This window comes from Danaus plexippus (assembly GCF_018135715.1).
Source record: "Danaus plexippus chromosome 13 unlocalized genomic scaffold, MEX_DaPlex mxdp_15, whole genome shotgun sequence".
NCBI lineage: Eukaryota > Metazoa > Arthropoda > Insecta > Lepidoptera > Nymphalidae > Danaus > Danaus plexippus.
Window position 1 is genome coordinate 428,942 of NW_026869849.1, and position 6,119 is coordinate 435,060.

The following is a 6,119-nucleotide window of genomic DNA, read 5'->3' on the forward strand; positions in this document are numbered from 1 at the left end:
GCGAGTTTATTAAATTTACGCTTTCATTACATCCAACTGTTTTCTTCATGACAATTCAAAAACTCAGATTTCGACACATAAAGTACTGTCTATTACAACTCAATGAAAGTAAACCTGATAGCAGTCAGACTCAGTTACTTAGAGCACTAGTTATCCGACCGTGATATGTTCCTACGACGCAGCCGACTGATTCCTTAAACACATGTACCAACAACATCAAAACAAGTAAAGACATCACCATCAAAGACACAAAAACCATAAGATCAGGCCGAACACAGGATAACTGAAAGGTCATAAGCAGTCAAGAGATATTACAAAAAGAATGAGACGAAAAACAAACTTTACACTGTTGGCACAGACTCAATACTTCATACCATATATACACCTTTTTAAAAAGTAAGCAACCTTTTTTTAATTACCTACTTAAAAACTATTCACAAAAAAATAATCATTAGAATGTTTTTCTATGATTTGTGTGTCTTTTACAAACTCTTCCTTTCATTTAAGTCACAATACTTGAGTAATTCATACCATAGTACTTTAAGTGTCTTGAGGATGTTCCGACTTACAACAATTTTCAAAGAGGACCTAAGTGTCTAAAGGGCCGCTTACTGTCCCTCAACTATTACCTTATCGAGCGATACACAGTACTATGAAACAATTTTGTACATCCCATTCCCTCCGATCTTTACAAACTTTTAACAAAACTCACCGACTTATTTAAAACGTCGCCTTTCACTTCGATCAACGATGGCAAACTAATAACTTTAAAAATATCAACACAATATTAGTTTAAGCATATCGAACGGCCGTAACATCACATACGAAGCGACGCATGCGAACAGTAAAAATAAAATAAATTAATAAAATGTGTATATCTTTAAGATGAATCGAGGGTACGTATCACTTAACACGAGAAACCTTACAAAAGAGAAAAAAAAACTTCGATTCTAATATAAACGCAGATCGTGCATACATTAAATTACGAAAAAAAAGAAAATCTAAACCTAGACGTGTCAGCAAAAATATAGTGCAGTTAAAATTAGAATTGCCACTTAATTAACATTGACATATAAATTGATTTTCTTAAAAAAATATTTCTGTGTATAAAATGTGTCACCCAAGCATAACAAGTAACGGCCGCGGAATTCTGCTGAAATATCGATCGGGCAGCCTCGATAACAATCAATATCGTACTGATATACTAAGTGACCGAAAAATAGCGGAGTATTGGAATACATGGACGCCGTGACGCCACCACATACAAAAGTATCCGTCCGACGCCACGGCGCGGAACGAGTGTAGTACAGGGAGCGGGAGACTGACGAACCGATTTTTCAGAAAAATTACACGATCGTTTCACTTTGATCTGTAGATAAAAAGTTACTATCAATATATTGTATGTCATAAGTGGGTAGTGTATATTGTAAATACTTTTTATATAGCTACTGCAGACGGGCTATCAACGAGTTTCGCTCGCCAGGGGACGGCGGGGGCATCTGAACTAGACATTATAATATAATACTTCTTACTTTTATATAAAGACGTAAGTGCACTTTGAGTTATGGAACTATGATTGTAAACTAGGTAGCAGGGATCTGATGATCGGCGGGCGCCAGGTGACGGCGGCGCCCTTCGAAGGAGTCCTTACCTAATTATTATTATATATGTTAAATAACCTCCGCTCTAATAAGATCGCTATAGGAACAGATTTGCAAAGTAGGTTTACGAGGACACCGCGGAGGACACGCACGAGGCTTTGACGCCAAGGAATGAGAGGATCTCGTGACGACTGGACGTCACACTCGCCTCTCGTAATACATACCTGAGACGCCGCTACATCGCCACGTTTGCAATATAATCTGTTATAGACAACTTCTCTTAGATAAGCTATATATGTGTATAATTACTGAGGTACAATGGCAGATTGGGAACTATTGCTATAAAAATTAGATTAAAGTGGAAGATACTGTATATATTAAAGCTATCGGCTTAAGAATACAACGACTTAGTTTACAGAGCTACAGCCACGCGACCACAGACGGAAACACCCACGACTTGTGTACCGTGTTAAAAAGTAACAACGAGCAAACGGCTCGGTTTGCTCTCGAAAAATCTGTATAAAAATAACTCGAATATAAAGTATTGTCCGAAGAAAACAAGTTACACAGTCGCCAGTGACTCGAGCCGTGAGTCGGTGAGAATCTATCCTAAGCTATGTTAGATAAGAGTGGATCTATTCTCAAAAAACGTCTTCGCGTCCCCCGTCGAGCGAAATTAAATTATTTTAAATAATTAACTATTGTGATCTGGTGCGCGTCTGTGATCGTATCCGGCGCGTCCCGGACACGATCACAGACGCGGGTAATAAACTATTGCATTTTAAAATGGATACGGATAACAAAAATAATGTATGTATGGAAATAACTATGTAACAAGTGTTAAAGTTTAGTTTGACAATATCTATAATTACTGTATTTATAAATATAAAATCACGTTTCATTGACTTGTCCTGGTTAAACAACGTAAACACAAGCCTGGCCCCTGCACCGCTACTTGTTCCGAACAGCACTTCTTTAACACCTACTCTAAACGTATACAATCGTTCATATTCAAATCGAATCTATCAATATATCTGTTGCGAGTTTAACAAATGACGAGTAAGGTAGGCGGCGGTTTGTATATTATTGATAGAAGCATTCATAGGACCCAAGTAGTGATCCACGGACAGATACTCGCTACATCGATATTAAAAATTAATGATCTATCGAAGATAATACTTAACATTATTGGAGGTAATACTTACATTAAAGAAGCAAGATTTAGTTTGTGAATACGTTTTGTGAACATATGTCTGTCGATACTCTTACATTAAGATTTTGCCCTTCACCAGCGAACGATGCTATGTACCTAATGGCAGTAAATAACTGGACAGGATTTGGCAAAACAAAAACTAATCATTTTTATGACAATATGTAAATAACAACTTTAAACTTGTAGCTATATTCTGATATATGTTCAACTGTATAATAGCGACGCCACTGAGACCCAGTTCGCGCCATTTTATGAACAAACTGTATTTAATTCACCTTACATTTACTTATTGTAGGCTATTGTTAATAGTTGTACTGTTACGAAGGCATTCCGTTGTTGATTATTTTGTGCATTATCCTTAGTAACACAGTCTGGTTATTAAATGTATTAGTTAGTTAACTTAAAATAAATTATCTGACGACCAAGCGAAATGATTAACACGTTTCCATTAATCGAGACGATGAAATAATTTATAAAAAAAAGTTTTCTCACTTATCTTCTTACGATTTAAACACAAAAAAAAAATGCAGTATTTTGGTATACATTGCAAAATAATATGTTTTGACTTGTTTCGCTGTAACGTTCTGTTATTTGAGCTGTTGTCTGTTGTCTTTCGTTATTTTTGAATTTTCAAAGCTGCGATTTTTTTGTTATATTTTTTTTTGCCGACACACTAAACTTAACGCGTAAATGACTTATGCCTAATAACAATCACCAACGGCTGTCTCCGAATGTCGATGTAGTTCGCAGCTATCTACTGAGATCAAGAATTTAGAAATACGAAATAGATTGGTGGGAAAACAATCCGAAGTAAGATTTCAACAAAGCAGTCAACAACAAGCTTCCAGACGGCCGAGCCGTTCGAATGATTGCACAGCGAAAACATTAAACACAAACACTAAAAAAAACCGTTATAGAAAGACTAAGTCTAAGTTTCACTATTCATAAATCCATTAGTAGAATATATATAAAAATCCTTTCCATTAATGATTTTATCTATTTACTATTTAGTTAATATCACGAGGCGTTATTCCCAAATGATGCCACGATACTTCCCTTACGTATTAACCGCTAACTTATAACATATTTACATTTTACGATTCAAACTACCCGCTTGTTTTACTTCCTAAGCTCCCTAAGATGATGCTATGACGCTTCATGTTTCCGAACCGATACCATTCCCTTCCGTTAACATTAAAATAAAAATTAATATATAATATATAAAAACAACTGGTGAGGTAATATTGATGTGGAGGTACGCGCGTTATACCGGGGACGACACGTTCGACTTAGTGCTTCGAATATCAGAAAATAATTTGTTTAACAAATTAATTTATACTGAATATAAAAAACTTATTAAAAATATATTTGGAATTGTACCAAATAACATTATATTAAAACTCATATCACAAACGTACCAAAATGTAACGATCCCAAAATGAAAATAATTAAAATCACTATATATTATAAAAAGTTTATCCTAACATTGGAAAAATAAATGCAAAAAAAATAATATAATATTAATAATAATAATATTGTTAAACGCTTTAAACTAATATGATATTTAATAGATTGCATTGCAATAAGTAGTGTGGATAATGTTGCGTTCATCTCCGAGCTCGATATGACATCCGGTTAGATTTATTTTCAATAAAATTTCAATGAGATATGGCACAGAACAATTTAGTCAACGTATATATTATATATTTGATCAGAATGTTTTCATTATATAAGATATGAATGCGTATTGGCAAAATTATCCCCTTTGTTTTCTTTGGCTTGTGAAATATCACGGCGTAAAATACTTTAAGTCCTGTCTCTATTTGTCATGTCATGACATGTGTGATATGTTGGGTTATATCTATGGATTAATGCAGATTTTTTTTATTAATATGATATCAAAAAATTCGTCAGTTACACCCTGGAAAGATATGTATATCTCAATTTTCAGCCGAATGCGGTACCCAAGCAATTACCTATAATATAAGTAAATAATATATTTTTACATCTGCAGCCATCTTATGGTCGATCCTAAGACTTTAAGAATTTTGAGAATATAATAATAATAATAATAATAATCTAATAAATTTTCAATAACGAGACGTCCGCTACGTTGGTCGACATTTAAATTAGAAACCACTATACACTCATAGAGAGAAATCCGAAAATGTGTACAGATTAAATACAATTACGTTAATGAATACCTAGCAGCTACATCATTTACACAGACAAACGACTTCTATGTCCCATGATTTGAAATCATGCACGTATACGATCGTCAAACATATTACCGCTTGCCGAAGACCTTCCCACAAACTTGCCAGCGCTTCATGACCTCTCTCAACCCTGTATCGAGGATCTGCCAGGTGGCGACGGGCGCTACTCCCCTTTTCCCTTTCCTCACAACTCGCCGATACGATCCGTTCGCCGACTTGTCGCCTACTCTTTGTCAGTTCGGAAATTCTCAAACCATAAAGACGAACGAAGGCACGGCTACTTATACATTGATCAAAATGTTAATATTGAAGCCAAAACGCACATAGAATACACATAATTTTGTTCAATAAGACGTAAACATTTTTGTACTTTCAAAATCAGATTCTAAGTAGTCTTTTATTTTATCAATCAACATCAACATTTTTTTTTATTATTTTTCGTTTATCTAAAAATTTTCTTTAAGTTATTAACTCCTAAATAATCTGTATTTAAATTTAGATTTGGCGATCCGAAAAAAGTTTCTTTAAAAAATATTTTCTTTCAATATTTAATAATAACTGTTTAAAATTTGTACGATTTCTTTTGTACAGTTACCGAATCTAATTTGACACTAGACATTTATCGAAAATTGTCAATAATATGTTATATTCTCTTTAAAATACAGTTGGCATTATTTTGGCAGTACTAGATACATTAAAAGTTTAGTATTGCTCTGAATTACATTGTCATATTGAACACTGTTTGCCATTTTACTAGAACGCTCGCAACCTTCCCGCGGTGATCACGAAGCAGAGTCCGATCTTCGAAGCGTAACACTTAACGCCTTCTAAGTCGCGTGCATCAATACTGTTCATTTTTAAAACTAACGTCAATATTTAACTACCATTATAATACACAATTTACCATTAAAAATGCGGCAGAGTCCTGCATAGTTTTGGCATTGTCCGTATATTGCACACGTATGCTATATCCCTATAGTGTCCTAGTCCATCGCCGATATTTCAAATACGTCCGGCCCGAGTCGCGGCGGACGTATTTGAAATAAGGAGTGCGTGTCGAGCGAGTGCGGTTCAGGCCATAGTCTGTGG